The 22821-nt window shown below is 44.0% G+C and overlaps 1 pseudogene; it reads right to left on the bottom strand.

Moving 5' to 3' along the window:
- LOC130109683 (glutamate dehydrogenase 1, mitochondrial-like) overlaps positions 1-21238 on the bottom strand; it is a 45767-nt pseudogene extending 24529 nt beyond the window's left edge.
- Between the last annotated feature and the right edge of the window lie 1583 nt (positions 21239-22821).

The raw sequence follows: 22821 nt of genomic DNA, 5'->3' as shown, positions 1-22821 counted from the left end.
CTAAACTTCTTTAAAGGACAATTGGTATAACTAAGAACAATTTTCTTTGGTTTAAAGGGCTCAGTTTTTATTTTTCATAACCATGTGAATGTCATGCAAGTTGCACTGTTTCATTGTTGATTCACAGGCAAACTAAAGTTGCAGTTAACTTAATTCACTTGTGTTGTGTTTATGGTAATTGCACTCAAAATTTTGCTCCTTCCAAGCCTAAAGCAAGGTGTTCTTACCCAGGAGTGGGTAACAGAGACACCCTCCTTTTTCACAGTTGTAGGGCCTTTGTGATAGGTGAATGCCAGCAGATAAACAACACTATGCCTCAACTGTGACAGCCACCGATAAAACGTTCACATCTACCTTGTCTTCATGAAACTGTCATGAGTGAAAATCTTAACACCCCCCCCGCCGTCTAACACTCATGGTACATAAGAATGTAGATGCAAGATGAAGGAGAAACTACCTCTGTGTGATAATGGTATACGAGGGAGAAGGGGAGAAAGGAAAATAGAAAAGAGGGCTTGACAGATAGATATAGACAGAGAAGAAGTCTCTTGCAGTCTTCCTGCAGTACATGTGGAAGTTAGCAGGAGCCGATTTTCAGAACCTTTTACCATCTTTCTCAAGCACTGGAGGCCATTTGATACACACATTGTGCTGACTGTCAGACAGCCTTCACCAGAATTCTCCCTCAGCCCAATTTGTTAAGCGTTAGAAAGTGACTAAGCTCTGGGCAGCACAAGCATTGCACAGGGCTTCAGCTCCCTCTACCAATTAACTTGAAAGCAAATTAAAATCATTTAAAGCAGCTGTAGACAACTTTTTTGCTTTAACTTATCATTATGACGTAAATTTTGATTGCGGTGTAATGGCTATAGAATAATGACACCATCTGCATTTAGAGTGGTTCCACATAAGCCTCACTTTCAGGCTTATAGGGAACCAAATTCTGCCTGTGGGAAAATGAAGGCTAGATTCACAGCTTATCTGACAATCAGATCTGTTTCCCCCTAGCCAGATGAAAGCATTTGCATGGAAACCGGTTAGCTATCGGTTATGATTAGGTTAAGGTAAGTGTTAGGTTAAGCTTAGGGTTAGGTTGAAGTTAGGTTAAGGTTAGGTTGAGGCGTCCCAGTGTTGTATCAAACTCTGGCGAGGGGGAAACAGATCTCGACAGGGAAACAGAGTTTGATGCAACACCAGGGACTTGAGAGGGTTCCAAACCGACATCCAGTTGGCAATCTCTCTACTGGATCAGTAAGTAACACAATATGCCTACTTATTACTACTACCAGATGTTTTACTCTGCCTTTATCATAGTACTGGAATCGGGGTTTCTAGTTCAAATCGGGATTCCTTTCGTTTATTTCTTGCTTTGGACAGTAGCCAGGCTACTAGTAAATGGATAGCCATCCAGTGGTATTTGTGACAGTGGTGCAAACAATAAAAACACTACACTGGGGGTGGGTGGGGGGGGGTGGGGATGTTGAAAAGTTGTCTGCAGCCGCTATAAGCAAAATTGATCCACAGGTGATATAAGCCACTGTTCAGAAGTGTGAATCTTACGGAGCTTGTGTGTGTGCTTGAGTGTATGTGTTATGGTGAGTGTATGAAAGTGTATGCGTGTGATGGCGAGTGTATGCATGTGTGTCGCTTTGTGTGTATGATGATATCAGTGTATTTGCATTTTATTTTATAACAAGACTATAATTAATGATTTGAATTAGTGCTATCCAAACCCAGTGCTAAAAAAATAGAAACATCTTTTATTTATTTTTTTCAAATCAATCAGCTATCACTGATCACGGAAACTCTTTCTGGACCTGTTTCTCGACACAGTAGGTCTTGGACATCCAGTCAAAAAATATCTAGACTATCCTAAGTGAGCCAACTCAGAGCTAGCCAAGTGCAAGCTTTAGTCATAGCCAAGAGCTAGCTCACGTCCTTAAAATTCTTCCCGTTGAGAGCAGGTAGAAGATGTCGTGATTCAATAACAACAGGCTCCAAGTTTCAAAGGAAAGAAACAGAGGATGTTTCCAACTTTCAGCCAGTGTTGATGGATAAAGCTTGATGCTTATTCTGCCGAGGGATTCTTTCTCCGTGTTACCTCAATGGTCAGACCATGGCACTCATAATGCCACGTTTAAGATGTGGTTCCATGTGAAACTGAACAGGCATAACGTGGCAAGTCTTGCCATGTTTATTAAATGTGTAATCCAGTAGCAAGTAAATCCCGGGGCGTGGGAGGTGAGGCATGTGATTAACAGGGTGTACCTTTTCTTTTTGTCTTAGTTTGTTAATGTTGTCTGCAGTGCTGATCGCAGAGGAAGAATTTCTGCATTAATGGGATGAAACTGTATATTGTACCCTGCTGTAATCAGTACCCCAAATTCCAGCTTGGTCAGGCATCCCTACAGACACAATTGGCTGTGTCTGTGGGTGGGAAGCCGCATGTGGGTATGTGTCCTGGTTGCTGCACTAGTGCCTCCTCTGGTCGGTCGGGGCGCCTTTTTGGGGGGGGGACGGGGGGGAATAGCGTGATCCTCCCATGCGCTATGTCTCCCTGGCGAAATGCCTCACTGTCAGGTGAAAAGAAGTGGCTGGCGACACCACATGTATCGGAGGAGGCATGTGGTAGTCTGCAGCCCTCCCCGGATCAGTAGAGGGGGTGTAGCAGTGACCAGGACAGCTCGGAAGAGTGGGGTAATTGGCCGGCTACAATTGGGGAGAAAAATAGAGTGGGGGGGGTCAGTACCCCAAATGTGAAGGTGCGCAAGAGAGTGAATGTCAGATAAGCTGTAATGACTGGTAATAAAAACTATTACCTTTCTCCATTAATAGTAATAGCAAAGCTCAGGAGGAATAATAAGTAAGTTCACTTCTGATGAGAATGGATTTGCATGTGAACCTCCAAATAGATTATTTCAAAAAAGGGGAAGACAGAATGAGAGAGGGAGAGAGAAGAGAAGACAGTAAATGAGTAAGAGACAAAGCCTCAGATAGAAAGAGAAAAGTACAAGAGATTTTGCCTGCTCCACCATAGAGCCTGCAATAAAATTTCAAGCGGAGAAAGTGAAAAGCCTGTCACTGCATTAACGCCAACAGAAAACACTTTCCCTATATGATGGAAGCCGTCGGTAGATGTGGACTGGTTTGCATCATTTGCAGCTGGTCTTAAATGACAAACACTCACCTCTTTAGCAATTCATATGATGGGTAGTCAGTGTGGCGTAATGCACTGCCAGCTAGGATTTCGTCAAGGTCAATTTATTTATAAATTCGCGTTTAAAGATAACCAGCGTCAACCCAAGTGCTGCACAATTTAATAGGAATATAAAACAGTTGATCACGGCCTCCCCCTCACCATTGCTGATGTTGACTCCCCACCTCCGTCAGCTTTACAGTGTCAGTGACCTCCGCTGGTGTTACTGCTCATGTTGCATCAAAAGTATATGTAGATATTTACAAATTAATTGCTCCTGGGAGATGAATAAGGCTTAACGAATCAAACTGAATTGAATTTAGAAACATAATTCTGAAGTAAAATTCCCTTTAAATTCCCTCCCTCACTTATCACTGCGGAACCTTCACAAATTCCTCCATCTCTAATGGCTCCGGTGGGTAATTGATGTTATGTGCAACAGTGGGCTAATTTAGGAAAAAACACAAAATATGTTAAGTCTCTTTGATTAGCGTCGCACAAACTCACGTAACTCGCACAGTGTAACCAGATATGGCTTTACAGTGATCAAATCTTACGCCAAACTCCTTCAAACACATGCACGCCTGACCCTTGGACATTATCTTCTGAGTATAGTCATCCTATTGAGCCACACTGTAGAGTGATAGCACATAGGTAATTTCTTTTCCAGTTTTCCGGGTTGAATGTTCTCGAAGACAATATATCCGTTGCTATAAAATACTTACTTAATTACAGGGACCTTCTTCGAGAAGCCGTGGCATCGACGCTATAAAACGGAGACCTTACGGCTGGAGAGTTGGAGAGATATTTATCTTGCATTCAGATTCATTTCCTCAATTCTTGTTCAGCTAAGGGAAAAAAAGAAAACCGCCCATATGGCACAATTTCACCTGTTATAATGCACCTCAGAATTTTTTTAAAATCAAATATCCTGAAATTGAGAGATTTACCTTATTTGAAGATATAGTTTATGGATTCAAGGATGGATTGATGTTAATATACAAAAACGAGCCTGGATGTCTAACCACGATGAACGTTTTTGCAATAAGGGGGATTAATGCTTGATGATGCCACATTCTGCTTCCTTCTAAAAAGTGTAATTAGAAGACAGACCCTTATGCTGATAAATGTCTCGTATTTCCCCAAACTGATTCAGGGCTTTGTCATTCATCACTCCGATAAGGCATTAGACGATTGAATAGCACGCTTCTGGTCGGTGGATTTATTCTGTTCATTGCCACGGTCTGAAGATAACTTTTATCTTAAAGTGAGCATTCAATCTTGCAGTGCATCTGTAGAAGACAAAAAAAATCCGGCTGATGCAATAGTTGTCACAAATATTGCTGTTTCCACAACTGTTTTTATATAAGTTGGTGAATTGACGACTGAAACCACTGAAACCATCCATTATCCAAACCGCTTATCCTGCTCGCGGGATGCTGGAGCCTATCCCAGCAGTCACTGGGCGGCAGGCGGGGAGACACCCTGGACAGGCTGCCAGGCCATCACAAGGCCCACACACACACACACACACGCACACACATTTACACCTAGGGACAATTTAGTACTGCCGATTCATCTGACCTACATGTCTTTGGACTATGGGAGGAAACCGGAGCACCCGGAGGAAACCCACACAGACATGGGGAGAACATGCAAACTCCACACAGGACAACCCAGGAGGACCCCCCCCCCCAAGGTTGGACTACCCGGGGACTCGAACCCAGGACCTTCTTGCTGTGAGGTGTCCGCGCTAACCACTGCACCACCCAGGTTAAAGTTGATACTTAGGTCCAGCTAGGGATGGCCTGGCCTCTTCTTTAATTCAATCCAGGACTCTGAGTCCAGGTCAGGGAGGCTGGCAGATAAGCGCTTGAGCATGGTCTTAATGTTGGAGGTTTCTGAGTCTGTCTTTGACTGTTGCTTCACAGATGTTGAAGCTCTGGCGGAACCTGCAAGCTGCAGTGGCTGGCAAATATCCACCCGATCCCTGTTGTTGATGATTTTCCCCATGTAGAGGCAAGGTGATGTGGTATTGAAATGCTCCGAAATGCCTCCCTGCAGCCTCTGTTACTCAAAACTTCACACTTTATCAATGGACGTAAAGTAGGCTGTTCATTTGCTCAGCACCTACGGTCCTTTAATTTCTAATTTAGAATTCAATCAGCCTTCTTTCCTCATCCGCACAAAGGAAATTGCCAATGCTAATGAATGGCAGACGAGAATTATTCAGTTAGAGTATGGGCCAAAATAAACACTGTTTAATTTCTCTGATAAATTAAGAGTATGCCTCTGCAGCTTAATTTCTCCAGGGCACACAGTTTGTTGACTCTGACAGGTGGGCAGGACAGAACTAAGTAATGGCATCAATGGGGCTGTTAGCTGCCTTGCTGAACAAGGTCACCTGGTGGTTAGAGACACCATCCTGTAAACTGGAGCGGTCAAAGGTTAAATTCCTGTAACATACAACACACCCCTCAATAGGAATGTGTCTCGCTGAAGTATTGTTTAGATATCTTCTACGGCAATGAACTTCAACTTAAGTTGCTTGCTCAAGTGCGCATTTTAGTAGTTTTTTCCAATATAATTTGTAAACTGACTTCAACTAGAGGTGCAACACGTGTACTCAATTAATGCCTCACATTCACCCACACACACTCATACACCGGTGTCAACCATGCAAGGTAACAACCAGCTTATTGGGAGCAGTTAGGTGTCTTGCTCAGGGACACCTCACCATTTTTGCAAGGAGGAGCCTAGGATTGAACTGGCAACTCTGCAATTGCCCTGCAAAACCTGTTCATTGCTTTGGAATATATGTGAATATATGTTGGTAAACATCGGGACACAAAGAGCTATGGACATCTATAGCTCTGACAATGACTCCAAGAGGATAAATTCTGAGTCTCATCACCAGCCAGTCAGACTAGCTTCGTCTAGTCAGAAAGGCACAAACTGAGGAAGCCTCTTGGATGAGAGGCGAAACGTCTTCATGGATATATACCAAGTCCAGTTGCACTTGATTCAACTCCTTTGGATAACCATGACCTGGATGAATGAGAACATACACAGACATGCTTTGGAATAGCTTCCAGGTATCATTCCTTCCATTTACCATGCTTGTCCAATCCAGTTCAGGGTTGCATGAGATTGGCGCCTACCCAAGTTGATATGATATAGTTCACGTGGATGTGTGCGAAAATGTACTGCCCAGAACACCACTGCCCAACATGGGGCTTGAACCAGTGACCTTGAGATTAAGATTCTCTACTGAGCTAGCTAGCTAGGCTGTATATCACAATGCAAAGCCCATTTTTTTCTTTCATTATGAATCAATCAATCAAGTTGCATTTTATATAGCGCTGTTCTAGCTGTAACTCAGCCACTCAAAGCCACTTAGCCAACAAAGCCGCACAAAGCCACTCAAAGCGCTTTACAATTAATTAATTCATTAAGAAAATAGTTTACCCACCTATTTATTTACCACAAATCACTGATAGCAGACATCTGATTTTTCTATATAAGTTTCATTAATCTGTCTGCCACAAAATGTACGGGTGGGTATGGGTATGATTGGGAATGAATGGGTATGAATGAACTAGAGTCATATGCAATTTACAGAAACATAACACTCCTTCATTTTCGAGCCAATGTTGTTGCACAGATACAGGTTTATAACTTGGAATAAAGCCTGCTTTGTCAGACGTTATGTCCACTCTGCCATAGCAGCTTTAAATAAAGTACCCCAGTGATAGTCCTTGTTCATATGTGTACCCATGTCTCATTAAATGTCATGTGCGTTTGTGTGTAGTATATGGTAGTACCTATGTAACCATATCTAACTCTATGGCTGTATATATGTATATGCAAGTGTGTATGATGACAAACTTGTATTTAGATGTACAGGCTGTGACTACAAAATTCCTCTAGTGAGACAATAAGGCCCTGAACCCCAAAGTGGCCCGCGGGCCAGGTCCGGCTCACAAAAGCCAAATGTCTGGCCTGCTCCAACCCATTGGCACTAATCCACCTGTCATAATGTGAAATAAAGTGTGCAACATGTGAAATAAAGTGCGTGCTGCTCTACTGTATTTTGACCTCACCCCACACCATACGCTTGACCTATGCCATAGAGGGCGTGTAGACGTAAGACGCTACAGCTCGCTACGGTCCTTGACTAGACTGAGCCACTCATCAGCTAACCCACAGATAATCAATAACTGTCCTAAGCCAAGAACATGGCCTGCGTGAAAGTCGATCAGGAAAACCAACAGTTCCAATCTTTTTTTTCCCTTTCCCCCCTTTTTTCTCCCCAATTGTACCTGGCCAATCACCCCACTCTCCGAGCCATCCCAGTCATTGCTCTGCCCCCTCTGCCAATCCAGGGAGGGCTGCAGACTACCACATGCCTCCTCCGATACATGTGGAGTCACCAGCCACTTCTTTTTACCTGTCAGTGAGGAGTTCGCCGGGGGGCGTAGTGCGTGAGAGGATCAAGCTATTCCCCCCAGTTCCCCCTCCCCCCCGAACAGGTGCCCCGGCTGACCAGAGGAGGCAGTACAGCAGTGACCAGAACACATACCCACATTCGGCTTCCCACCCACAGACACGGCCAATTGTGTCTGTAGGGACACCCGACCAAGCCGGACAACAGTTCAAATCTGACTGGACTGGTCAGTTTTGTTTTATTTTACCGGACCATGCCAATCCCAAACTGACATGCTTGATATGCATGCAGACCGTAGCTGTCTGCAAAGCAGATAATCTCCAGTGGCACTTCAGAGCTATGCATGCTGTCAGTTTTAACGCCAACTACCCTACAAAATCAGATCACTGCAAACAAAAAATAGCAGCTATGATTACATCATACAAGCACTCCATTTCTACTAGCTGTAAATCAACATCGGCACAAGAGAGTGCAACAACTGCATCATTGCATGTTTCATGGAACCTTGCTAAACTAGGAAGCCATTCACTTGATGCCGGGTTGATTAAAACGTGTGCAATTGATATGGCTGGTGAAGTTTTAAGCCATGATGAGAAAAACAGGAAAACAGTTGTGGAGCTGTTAAAGCAGGTGCCATTGTTGGCTAACACGGCAACAAGAAGACTAGAACTTTTAGCGGAGAAGTGTTTTTCCAATCTACTCACCAACTTGAAGAAAGCAGAAGCCATATATCACTAGCCATAGACTCATCCTGTGACTGAACCGATATGGAACAGCTATCTGTGTTCACATGATTTTTTGATGGGAAGAACTTTCGGGATGAGCTACTTTGTTTGCTTCCTCTGGCTGGGCACACAACTGGGGAAATCATCTTTTATAAATTAACACAGTTCTTTGAGAAGAATGGCTTGGTTGTGAGCAAAATTGTGTCCATTGTCACCGATGGGGCTCAGTCAATGGCAGAACAACACAAGGGCTTGGTAAGCAAGCTTGCTGCTGTTAACCCAGCGCTCTTAGCATTTCATTGCATTATTCACAAATCAGTGTTGTGCACTAAACTGTGTGGGGAAATGAAAGAGGTGATGGATAGTGTGACAAGACTGGTAAATGCATTCGCAAGAGTTCTAGTCTGCAACATCGCCTTTTCAGAGCATTGCTGGAGGAAATGTCAGTGGAACACAAGGATCTTTTGCTGCATAATGATGTTCGCTGGCTGAGCAAAGGCTGTGTGCTGGAGAGGGTGTGCGACCTGCGCGATGAGCTTGTGTCATTTTTATCTGAACTGCAGCGCTAAAAAGCCCAAGAATATCAGGTTTTTAAGTGACAATAAGGTGATGGCATATGTTATTTTTTTGTGTGACATCACATCTCATCGAAATGACCTTAATCTGCAAGTACAAGGCAAGAATCACACTGTTGCAGACATTTACAAGGCGGTTGATGCTTTCCGGTCAAAGCTAAACCTTTTGGAGAGAGCTATTCATGGGAGAAAGTTGCACTTTCTATTTCTGTGGGTGCACTGCAAGAAGAACGAAGGATGATGAAGGATTTCATGACGAGCCTGGCAGAAAACTTCAAGGAATGATTTGAAAGCTCCCCTAAACACTCAGATATCCTCCTCTTCCTGAGACAGCTGTTTTCCATGTTGGCTGACAGCCAGTGGACTGCAGAGGCCAAAAGGCTGGTACCTTCCATATATGAGGTGGAGGTCTTGGAGATGGGAACATCTGATTTGCTCAAAGCACAACACAAGCGCATTGGGGTGAGTGACTTTTGGATCAACGTGGTTCCCCAAGCTCGACTGAAAAACAGCAGAGCTATTGCGATGCTCCTCACAATTCTCCCCTCCACGTACATATGTGAGTCATCGTTTTCTTCAATGAACTCGACCAAGAATCCGGAAAGAAACAGACTCTCTAATGCACATCTTGGCCAGTGCCTCAAGCTTGCCACAACAGAAAAGAGGCCCGACATCAGAAGGATTGCCTCATCCCGTCACTCCCACTTCTCTCACTGATTGGTGAATGAACATTAATTTTTTCTAATTGGGACTCCTGCAATAATGACTCAATCAATGAATCAATCTATTTATTTATTTATCTGTGGATCCATCCATTCTTTGAATCCCTGTTATGTTGTGTTGAAGGGACTTAAATTGAGACCTTCATCCAAGAAAGATGAAACATTTGAGAAATCTTGAAAATGTCTAGGCAATATTTAGCTATGACCTAGAAATAATATTGGTAATATACATATTGGATGCTAATGAGCACTCTTCATGACTTAGTCCAAGTCGGGAACATATTTAAAAAATTTTTTTTTGGTACAGTGGCATTCCGTGCTGATGGAAAATGTATTTTGATTTATTATAATTACAAAACAAAAAACAAGCACACACACACACACACACACAAACAAAAACACATTGGCCTTACATTTCTTGTGTAAATGGTTGAGAATGAGACTCCTCAGTTCCCAAAAGTTGTGACTACAGAGCAGGTTTTTTCCACTCAATTCTACAGACACCAAATTTCTCATAACAACAAATTCAGTTTACCGAATTTGTTTCCCTTTTGTCGCTACAGCACAGTGAATAGACGACAGTTGGCAGCCAGCGGAGCGGAGCATGAGGCTCATTTCTCCATTTAAACAAGGCTAATCAGTAAATTAGCTTTCAATATAGATGTTAGCTCATGCACAGGATGATATGACAGGGGGAGGGGGCATTTAGGGCTCGTCAGCAAGATCTTCTTGGAATGTATTGCTGTTTAACTGAGTGTTGTGTGAATACGAATACATTTGTCCGCATATAACAGAGCCTGCTTCACCCTTACAAGAAAAGAAGATGCTTTTTTTTTAAAACGGTACTTTTTCCTCTGACATATTGTCTATTGTAGTCCCTATTGCCATATCTGACACCTCCAGATACAGCCAATGTCAGACACAAAGATGCACACTCTTCGAATGCATGTCCCTACAAATTTCTCAATAATGGATGCACTTAACTCAGACATCAAGACTGTCCATCCTCAGCTGAACTCGACAAACATATGTTGAGTATCGACATCCAAACACAGGGCCTCCAACTGCTGAAGAATCCTAATGCAAAATATCATTTATAATGGATTACATATATATAGTGCTTTATCTAGACACCCAAAACACTTCGCATTGAAGGGGGGGGGGATTCAGCTCAACCACCACCAATGTGTAGCACCCACCTGGGTGATGCACGACAGCCATTTTGTGCCAGAACGCTCACCACACATCAGCTTGAGGTGGAGAGGGAGGAATCATTGAGCCAATTACACAGGGGGATGATTAGGTGGCCAGATGGAGAGAGGCAGGTTGGGAATTTTGCCAGGACACTGGGGGGATACCCCCCCCTACCCTTTGCAATAAGTGCCACGGGATCTTTAATGACCACAGTGAGTCAGGACCTTGATTTTAACGTCTCACCCAAAGGACGGCATGTCTTACAGCACATATTTTTGTTATTTATTAGGACCAGAAGGAAGACTGCCCCCTACTGGCCCACCAACACCACTTCCAGCAGCAACTCAGTGTTGCCCGGAGGTCTCCCATCCAAGTACTAGCCAAGCCCACGCCCGCTTAACGTCTGTCATTCAGCAGAGCCAGGGTACATGTTGATATGGCTGTCGGCAGTTAATTAGTTAGTTAGTATAATAGTAATTACCAATTATTTACTCTCTAAAAAAAAATCCTCTTCTTCAGTGTCTACTTTCCTCCCTCCCTGCCTGGCAAAGTCCTCGCCAAGATTTTCGATATGTATCTGAGCTACTAAAACAGACATGGACTTGAAAAATCCCATGTGCAAATCTAATGTAACGAACCATCATTGCATATTAGAACATTTCATTGGATTTAGCTGGCAATAGATTCCACTTTAATACCTCCTCCGAAATTTAAGAAAAACAATTATGAAAAAATTTAAATTAAAGAGGAGGAATCTAGTGAATAATCTTTGCTCAGGGCAAAATTACTTTTATAACTAATCACATAAAGTTAAGTTAAGTTGAGGGTGCTTCTTATCATCGAATGTTTTCCTTGAAGCCTGCAACATAGCATATTGTGCCAGCAGTTCAACACCGTGCTGGTCATATCATCCAAATGAAAATGGAAGCAACGGCTGAACAATGATAACAAATGAGCGCAGAGAATTTCAGCAAAATGTCCCAGATGCCAAACGTGTCTTTGAAATAGTAAAAAAAAAAAAAAAAAACATTTTTTGTACGATTAAGTCGATAACCTGAAGCAGAAAGCAACGACTTTCCCATCTAACAGCCTATCTTTCCCACACAAAACTTGTGAAAAGAAGCAATTATAGATAGGAACAATACATGAAAGAGAGCCATCCAAACATTGCATGGCTCCTTCTTTCGCAATAATGGAGGAGATAATCCTATCAAAAGTTGAACACGCTAACATTTCTAAGGTCAAGCCCTGAAACTGGCAACAAGTGAAAGGCCTGTTCGCGGCCGGCCGCAATCACATGAGACAGCAGAGATGTTGAGGCCAGCGCCAACTGTGCACTTTTCATTATCCGAAAACAAGTTCCTGAATGTTACAGCAGTGCAGCCGCTTTATATGGGAACCTGGTTTTGTTGACTATGGACCATTGTGCCGCAATCTAGAAACACTTCTGTGTGACTTCTCCCCCCTTTTCTCCCCAACTGTACCCGGCCAATTACCCCACTTTTCCAAGCCGTCCCGGTCGCTGCTCCACCCCCTCTGCCGATCCGGGGAGGGCTGCAGACTACCACATGCCTCCTCCGATACATGTGGAGTCGCCAGCCACTTCTTTTCACCTGACAGTGAGGAGTTTTGCCAGGGAGATGTAGCGCGTGGGAGGATCACGCCCCCCCCCCCGAACAGGCGCGCCAACCGACCAGAGGGGGCACTACTGCAGCAACCAGGACACATACCCACATCCGGCCTCCCACCCGCAGACACAGCCAATTATGTCTGGAGGGATGCCCGACCAAGCCGGAGGCAACACGGGGATTCGAACTGGCGATCCCCGTGTTGGTAGGCAACGGAATAGAGTGCTACGCCATCCAGTTCTGACACAAAAACATCAAGTATGTAAGCAAACGCCATAAGAATGGGAAAAAAATGAATCGTCTAGTGTCGGGGCACTCTTTATTCATCCCGAGATTTGGGAAATATGTCTTTGCAAAAATGCACCAAGTGACATCGGAATTCATCTTATCATCACATTATCACTATCAGCAGTGTGCAATTGTGACATATTAAATGCCGAATAAACATGTTCCTCATTGAGTCTATATGTCGTAGTTGTTTTTTTCTCTATTATTTATACAGTTGCCAGCTGTGTTGCTGTGGCCGATGATAAGAGAAGCAAGGTTTAACAAATGAGAGGCACGGAGGAAGATAGAAAGAGAAAAAAAATGCCTCTAACTTTGATTTACAACTGGATTGGAGAACAAAATGAATGTGGGGCTGTGAAGCTGAGACCTCCCATCTGCTCTGCTGTAGGACAGAAGCAGTGCCGCCATCTGCGCCCGAATCTGTTCTTACATTTACTATAAGCAGTGAAGAACAGGCTTTCAGACTCCCGGGCCTCACACTACATATCTCTCCATCACCCTCGCTCTTTACCTTCGTATACCACAGCAGCCTACGCACACATCACACCGCACTTAAACAAGCCATTAAAACTTAATTGAAACATGCAAAGGGGAGTAGCGAGTTTCTTCACAATGGGTCCCCCCCCCCTTCTTCAGAAATTTCCGCTATCATCTAATTCAGAATTAATTTGGTTATCACAAAAATGTTAGCCACGTTACTGGAGGATATTTATATTAGCAAAATATACTGTGGAATTTCCTGGCCCCAAGTTATTAGCTGGTACTGTTTCAATTGTTGAAATGATCACGCTCGCATATTAAATGTCAGGTCTTTTTTCTTTTTTTTGAGTCTCTCCCTTAAGGATCCTATCACATCCCAGTCTGCCTCCTCCACTGGACCTTGGGCCTATGACAAATGTCCTAGGTTTGAACATCTGCCAGACATCGCCACAAGATTTTGTCTAGTTCCTCCCATAATTCAACCAAACCAAAAAAATAAAAGAGACAGCAAGAGAGAGAGAGAAAGAGAGACATACACAGAGCAAAGACAGAGAGAGCGAGAGACACACACAAAGAGAGAGAGAGATGCGTTAACAAAGACAGTAATAGATAGATGGAGAGATCAAAAGAAAGAGAGACTGAGATGAACCTGTCACCCTTGCAGCGAGTGCCCAGTGCTAGCTACCCGCCGTAGGAGGTTCACATTGTGAGACGCAATTACCAGCGTGACATTTCCTGTTAATTGGGTTATCAATGACTCCTCGTCAGGATTTCTAAGGCAAAGGTCATTTCCCGGCAAAAGTCAAACTCTTCCTCCAAAAATCCAATGGAGGTCTGAGAAATTGATCTTCGGAGGGCCTTGTGAATGGCAAAAATCACATTTACTTTGAAACCAATATATTCGATTTAAGCGCTCCTTTGTGTGTGGGATTACAAGGGCAAACCGGGACTGTGCACATCTCTATCCCGATGGGAGCCACCACTGTTGCACGTGTGGCCCGGTAAAGGGAATAAACACATGATGATAAGCAAAAGGGATCTATCCTTTTGCTTTCAGCCGCTGAACATCCACTTTCCAGCTGGACAGAACGGCACAAATACAATTAACCAAACTTCAAAACGTTTGGGCGGCACAGTGGCCCAGTGGTTAGCACTGTTGCCTCTCTGCAAGAAGGTCCTGGGTTCGAAACCCCAGGCTGTCCCAGGTCCTTTCTGTGTGGAGTTTGAATGTTCTCCCCGTGTCTGCATGGGTTTCCTCCCACCATCAATGGCATGTATGTTAGGGTTAATACCCCTGTCTGCACCCCTGACCACGGCGATGACGAAGAACCGGAGCTGGTCCCTGGGCGCCGCAGCTTCCCACTGTTTCTATCGTGTGTATAGAGGGTGGGATAAACGTAGAGAATGAATTTCATTGTATGCATGTACAGTGACAAAAAAGCATCTTCATCGTCATCTTGTTTCTTGAGAATGTGACCTTGGTACCGATTTTCAACCTACCAAAGAGTAATGGGAGTTAAATAACAACAGCCTCACTCTCCAATAAGAAGCCTTGTCGTCTGAATGCAATTGATTTTGCTGCAGTGTGTACAGTTCATAAATATAAATCAAATCCAGGAAGAGAAATCATGGTGGATTCTGCTGAGCGACAGTACGACCTCGGTTGGCCCACATCTCAATGTCCAACTTACGCGTTGACAGAGAAGCCCCCTTTTAAAGCCGCTTTGTCGGCTGTCGCCGGGTGACAGTTTTAAGCTGTAACCTGAGTGAGTCAGTGGCTCTATCAGTCCAGTCAAACTGTAGCCATCTCGCTATTCGCTCACTTTTTGCAATTAACTAATCAGGTCAGATACTGGGGGAGCCGGCCCTAAAGTGTTGCCTAGCAACCATGGCGCCGTGGTCGACTTGCGGTGTTTTGTGTGCGTGTGTATGTGTTTGTGTGTATGCAGAGAGCGAAAGAGAGTTAACTGCCGCAGTAAAACTGTCTTGCAGCCAGAAGTGATTTGTGGCTCGCCTCGCTTTGCTATGCCGGTGTAGTAAAACACACTTACAGTACCACCTTTTGTTGTAGGAAAACACACTTTTATTACAAAAGGGAGTTAACTGTGAATCTGTGCAGGAGCTTATCTGCAACACCAACATGGCTTATAAGGGCAAGGCGTTGCAGTTGTCATTGTAAAACAGGACAAGTTTAACACGTTTCGGACACGTGACTAAAATGTCAGTTTTCACATAGTTCGATTATTCACTTTGACTCTCTCTCACTCTCTCTCTGTCCCAGGGATGTCTGAAAAATTATCATAGCTATCTATATGTGTTGTCCTCTTGTAAACCTAGCCATCAAGCCACAGTGTAAAATACAACACATGCAGTGTTTCAATGGTTTCCCTATGTGCACCATAATTAACGCTGATGAATCTCAGATTAATGGACAATTACAGCTCTATTTTATTGCACATTAACAATATGGCCAAGTGGACTATCGGGGGCGGCAGGCTGGCAGCTATTGGGTATTGCTGCGGAAAATACCGGAGAGGCCATGGAGGCATTTTTACTGGCACAGTGTAGGATACCGCCGACTAGAACAGTGTTGATTTTAGGGACATCTTGCATTTGTATTTTGGGTTTATTGAGCAGATGATGGTCCATAGTGGCTCACAATGGGTGAGCAGGTTCAAGCGTGCGCTCTGGGTCTTACTGAATGGCACTTAAACAGGACTCGTTTCGGCTGTCATTAGGACCGGATGCATGAGACCTTTCTGTCGCTGGATGGTCTCTCTAACCCCTCCGCTGTACCTCGCCACCCAGCAGACACCACTCCAATGTTACTATCAAGTTTAAAACTTGGCTTTAAACGTGATTAGATTGACGGGAGGTGATCCAAGCTCCTCCGATAGCGCTGTTATTATTAGAATGTGCTGTTAACAACATAAAACACTGTCAACACCATTAGCCACTGACAACTTCATTAGCCAGTCTAAAGTGTTCATTCGCTTTAGAAGTTGAAAAGTGATCATGACTTGGAACAAAGCCTTGCTTTGATCAGATTCACTCATCCCCCGGAGGAGGCTGGCTCCATGTCTTCATGATATCGAGTCAACAAACCCTGTCTGTGCTGTGTGTGTGTGCGTGCGCAAGTTGGCATATGTGTGTGTGCGCGCGCATGATATTATGTGTGTGTGCGTGCATGTTAGTATATGTGTGTGTGTGTGCTTGTTAGTATGTGTGTGTGTGTGCTCGTGTGCATGTTAGTATGTGCAATTTATGTCTGTGTGAGGGTGTCATGAGGGGGTGCTATGTGCGTCTGTGCCTGTTTGTGCACTTAGTACATGTACAGTGTGTGTGTCTTCATGTGCATGACAGTGCTTGTGTGTGAAACGTGTGTGTGTGTGTTTGTGTGAATGTGTTTTTGTGATTGTATGTGTGTGTACTGACAAATCTAAAGTTGCTTTGCATCTCCCCTTGGCACTGGCTCCCGCTAGCAGCTCTCTGTCTCCGTAGTGTTTGTAGATTACAGGGGCTGTTGATTTTGGAATGTTTCTTTTTCCAACTTCAAAGTTTGACTGATCTTGCTTGCAGTGAGGGACCGAGCCACTTAAAACTTTCATTATTACTCCCCCCCCCCCCACACCTCCTCGTCTTTCCCCGGACCCCTGCCGAGATTTGCTGTTTCCTCTAGCAAACGTGATTTGAGGTGTCATGACACGCCATCCCTCAAGGTGCAGTCCTCGAACTCTCCCTTTGACTGAACAGCGTGAACCAAATACGGAGGACCTTTCGGAAATGGCAACAAGACGGACAGCTCAATCAGACTCGCAACAAGATTTACAGCAAGCACTACTGCAGGGTCATAATAAGACCCAAACGTTTGCAAGTAGCAGGTGGGACGGGGACTCATTAGTAATTCTGCCGAAACAGCTGTGAATCCTGGAAAGGACATGGAAAATCACCTTATGCCAATCTTAAGTCACTGCTGACTGAGATGCAGTTTGGAGCACAAAAGAAATATAAAAACAAAGAAAAAGAAAAAAAGTTCATATTTAGCACCCCCCCCCCAACTCCAGAAACCGAGTTGTTATACATTTAAGGGTCTTGTAGCATGAGATCCCTCACTAAGTTTGTTTGACCAGGTTTTTCACCATCTCTCCCTGCTCTACGTGCAGCTTGCAGCAACATAGATCAGCCATGAAGGAAGTGGGATTTAGGTGTTGGTGAAAGATTTGGAGTTTCTGAGAAGCCTTTGACCACATCTTGACCACTATGATCACAAGTGCAAGACGGATCCTTTATTAATAATAATCATGCTTTGAGACGGTGGGGGGAAAATGTGTTGGGCGTTAGTTGATTAAATAATTGGTATGAATTCTGGCCTTGTCTTGTTATGTAATCATCTACGTAATGTAAGTAATCCTATTGGACCTCTCCATTTGAATCCTGCTCCCCTGATCAGTCAGAAAATCAAAGGGGATTACTTTGCCCCAATCGAGGATCTCTAAGAAGATTAAGGGCTAAAGCATCCATTATGATTTAAGAATGCTGTTTATTTTGTCATTGATTGTTGATAAGGAGGAAATTATTTGGCGGGTGAGGAATATCTGGGAGTCGAGAGTCAGAGCAATTATATTAGATCCACCTGTGCACTCGCCTTAAGATTTGATTTATGTCGCATTGGCGTACCGACACCATCTGTGTCCATAGCAACAAAAATCCTCTCATGATGTGCATGAAACCTGACAGATGATTGGGGAGAACATTTTTCTTTCACAGTCTGAGTATGTCCATTATCCTCCTCCGGAGAACAATCAGCTATGAGATGATCCGATTGGTCAGCTTCCAGGTGATCACATTTGCATTTGTTATGATGATGATTTGCCGGGGTGGGGGAGTGGAACGAGGAAAAGGAAAATAAGTAACCGTAATGTAGTTCATGCATGAAGTTTGGCTTTTGTTTGCATCTTCCCACCCTGCCGTCAGAATCAATCTCTCCTCATTTTTTACATGGATTAGATTGTTAGTTTTAGAGAACATGGTCGAACTTCTCACAGAATTTGTGAAGCGCGCTTCCACTCCAACTTCAGGTGTGTAATTAATCATTTGGAAATTAAAGTAAAAGGCAAGGGTTCGACCTCACCCTCAGAGAGTTAACCCTTGTCTGCAGCACACGACTATTTTTACATTATTTTCAATTATCGTCTGAAACAGACAGGGGCCCTTGAGGAAGGTAGCCTCATTTTATTGCCAAGTCCCTGTCACGGAAGCACATTACTGAGTTCTTAATATAGCTGAGCTCGGAAAACACGGTCACACAATGTCCCTCACTGCCATTCCCCGTTAGATTAGTCCTTTTTATTTGACAGAAATGTATAATTCCTCACTTTCTCTGCGCTTGCTCTTTTGAGAAGTGCAAACAGCTTTTAATATTCGTAGACAAAGACAGCAATGGAGTGGTGAATTGAAGATACACAACCCCTGGAATTATATGATCAATTCCTTTGCCGTCCACCACATGCAGACCGGCAAATGCACAGTGCATCATTTTGTGCAAGCAATTCAAAAAATGTCACTTAGGTAATTACATGAACGCATACTTGTGTCCGAGCAGTGTCCAAGATAATTACTTGAGAGATATTGTCTTGTTATGCACCAAACGTTTCTTCGTTTAGTGCGACAGCATCTTAATTAATACACACTCCAGGGACACTGAAGAAGACTGGACGCCTGCGGTGATTGGCAGAGAGATTAATATTGTCAGGCCCTGGAGACACATGTCACATCCCTCTTGAAGCCACTGTTACATGTTTCAAGGACGATTCTTTCCTCCCCTGCACTTTGTTCCACTTGTGTTTACGCTGAGAGATGGACTTCCAGGTTCGCCATCATTCACGCTAAAGCCCAGTAAGATGAAACATGATCGGAACCAATGGAAGAAGGAGGCACATGAGCAAAAACCTCACATTTATTTGTGTGGGTTTTCATAAGAAAATGAGGAAAAAACATTAACCACGGGCAAAGACCATGACAAACATCCCCCATCCTATTATAGGCAAGATATGTTGTGTGCCTTTTGCTAAAATGCCTGATATGAGTGGGGAAATCAAATAATAAAACAAGTTCATTTACATCTGTGGATAAGTGCTTAATGTCTTTGGCTCTACACTTTGATGAATCTAACCTGGTAGGATAAGCATGCTAATGAGTCAACTGCAGTCATAAGCACTGGAGGCATTGAATTACTTGACTTAATTGTGAGTGTAAAGTAAGTCTCACAATATAACCTCTGGTCCTTCAAAAATCAGATCAAATTTCTTAGAGAAGCTTTTTTCCATTATTTGCATCTTCAAACAAACAGGAGCATCTGCAAAACCTGTAACTAATATGAATAATTTGTGTACATTTATTTTCATCACTGTATGTGCTTTGAAAACAATTTAAAGACCAGGATTGTGGCTTGATTTTTGCATCTTTGCTTGGAGTCTGTGCATTCTGCCTGACATTTGCATCATGACAGGTCTGACCTTGACATTTTGGATCATTTTAGTTTGGTTGAATGTGTTTTTAAAGTCATCAAATGAATCAAGTCGAATCAAATCAAAGAAAGAAAAAAAAATCAACTTAAAGTGTAACTTCTCCCCCAGGTCTGAGCCTAACTCCACCCACTTCATAATTTTGAAAAATGCTAAAAAGTGAGGAAGGTATTGGCTGCGGCCTGTTGGAAGGCAGAGTTAGACAGTCCCCCCTTCATCCCTGCCCACAATACGTTGTTTGCAGCCATGTGATTCTGATGACGCATGAAATTAAGACGAGGGCAGGAAGTGAAAAGCAGAATGGACAAGATGGAGGAAAGCCTGTACTATGCTAGTGTAAGGACCATGGATGTGTAGACTCGCTTGCCCTTGGCTAACAGGTTGGACCCTTTAGTTGACTGGTTAGCGCGATCGCTCGTGGTGCGGGGAACCCAGGTTCGATTCCCAGCTGCTTCCTGAATTTGTGCTACATTGGTGGCAGCCATGGGATTCCAGATGCTTCTGTCCATTTCTCTGACTCCAACACACTTCGCTCCAAACCGATGCAGGTAACATATGGAGTGCAGTCCAACGTTACCAAAGCCCTGGATGATGAAAGTCTTGTCCTGGAAGCCAGGACATGTTCCCAGCTGCCTCATGAAGGAGGTCTCACTGATGAAGTTCTCAATGCTGTGGAAAAGTCCATGGCCGGTAGCAGAGATTTGCGCGTGGATACTACCCTGGTTGATGGGTTTACTGGTGATGCAGGTATGGGCATTGATGTCATGGTGTCTCATGGTGTTGGCATAAGTGTCAGCAATCCAGGACATCTCCCTCACACCAGTGCTCATGTGAGGTGCTGGGACGTCTATACCAGGCCCAATGAAGCTTTTCTTGGCCAGCTCGATAGTAAACCTCTGCGTGATTTTCTCCAGCTCATTGTCGGAGTAATGCTTTGGGTTGATCTTCACTCCAGCTTTGGCTCCACCAAGCGGAACATCAATGACAGCACATTTGTACGTCATCTGGGAGGCCAGAACTTTCACCTCATCTACCAACACATCAGTACTGTACCAAATACCTCCTTTGCAGGGGGTCCAGTGCTGCCCGAGCTGGGCCCAGTAGCCCTCGATCACCTCCCATTTTCCATTGTCTCGTTTGATGGGGAAACATGCTGAGTACGTGGTTACACTGCTATAAAATTTTAAGGATGCCACGGACTCTGCCTCTTCTGCTCCGGTGTCTCCCGGTTCTTCAGGTCCTCCACCAGCTTGTCCTCCACGATCTTCACCCCTCGGTCGAAGAAACCCTTCACCATGCGGAAGAAGTTGGGGTTGTCGTCCCAGTCTATAGCCTGGCTGTAGCTGCGCAGCCACAGCAGAGACACGGCGGAGGCCGGGAGCGTGAGCACAGAGTCATCGCAGATCAAGGCCAGCGTGCCGCCGCCGTGGGTCAGAAAGTCACCGAGACACCGAAACATGTTCTGTGTCCCTCTGTCCAGCTTGGAGAACCACGGAACACAGAATAAAGAGATATGGAGGAACACCGACGCGTGGGCAGGAGAACACAGCAGCTGGTCCTGTTCTTGCCACCCCCTGAAATCTCGCTCCATTGGTAGCAGCGGTGGGATGCATATGCACTCAGAGGCATGAGGGAGCTGTTATACTGCCCGAAGGCTGGGGGTAGTGTAACGACCACGGATGTGTGACTAGCTAGCCCTTGGTTAACGGGTCGGACCTTTTAGTTGACTGGTTAGTGCAGTCGCCCGTGGTGCAGGGAACCTAGGTTTGATTCCCGGCTGCCCCCTGAATTCGCGCTACACTAGTTTAGACAATGTTACAAAAGAAAGCTATAAACGGAAAATAACAAGATATGTTGGATGTGATCCTGATTTTACGAAGAGGAGCGATTTCTCAACTGAATTGAAAGACTTGCCTACTATCGAGGCAGCAGATATAAGCAACTACCTTGTCCTCCAGACATCCTTCTACTCAAAAAAACAAAGAAAAGTATATGAAAGTACAGAGGCATACAACTTAGCGGTTGGGTTGATGACCTCGGTACTCCACAATGACTGTCATTTGATTTTTACCAGGGTGAAGGGCTTTTCTTTTTTAGTCCTGTGGATTAACCTAGAAACAAACATTAAACGCCGCAGCGCCTCTCAGTGTTAATGTTACTGTTGTTTACTTAATGTTAGCCCCTCTCAAAGGTCCGGTGAAATGCCACTAAAGACGTGGATCATTGCGAAACAATGTGGAGAAGTCATTGCAGCTCATTGCGATTGCACGGCAGGGTAAGTTATTTACATTTGCCTGTCTTTTGTGTAACTGTTAATTCTGATTTAAGTGTTTGTGATGTTGTTTCTAGCTGTTGTTTTAAATCTATCGCCAGTACATACCCACAGATGAACTGTGCAAAATCCAATTTTCCATTGTTGTTAATAAAGAAATGTTTATTCTGTTCTATTCACATAGAAGATGACTATGTCTACATAAATCAGCTGACAGGAAGCTTCTTCAACACCTCTGATTAAGACTGCAGGCTTGGCAGTAGAAACATGTCAGGTAAAAAACACCTGTCTATACAAGAATCAGTGAATTAAGTAAAAAGTCAGACAAATTTAACCACTTGTTTACATGTTCTTGTCACTGTGGATTTTAGTGCCCACCCTGCAAGCAAGACGAGGTTAAGCTGCACCTGTGTGCTGGAGACAACGGATTCTGCCTCACCAATGATGGGGATGATGTTACAATGGACAGGAGCCATGCTTACTACTTCCCTGTCCAAGGACAGCTTCACATTTTGGATGCCGAGTATTGCCACTTTTTGGTGTGGAACTATGACATTTTGTTAAAAGAATTTTGCCTAATATGGAATTTTGGGATGATGTGATTCCCAAAATGGAGAATATTTTCAGAACTGGTATAGTTCCAGAAGTGTTGGGACAGCAAGTTAAAAAGTAACATGTTGACATGTAACATGACAAATGGATGCTAGCTTACATCAGCTCAGGCACTAGATTCAGTCATATTTTGCAAACGAAAAACACGTGACTAACAT

The sequence above is a fragment of the Lampris incognitus genome, chromosome 3 (genome assembly GCF_029633865.1).
Source record: "Lampris incognitus isolate fLamInc1 chromosome 3, fLamInc1.hap2, whole genome shotgun sequence".
NCBI classification, from domain to species: Eukaryota; Metazoa; Chordata; class Actinopteri; order Lampriformes; family Lampridae; genus Lampris; species Lampris incognitus.
This window is presented reverse-complemented; position numbering and strand designations above follow the sequence as displayed.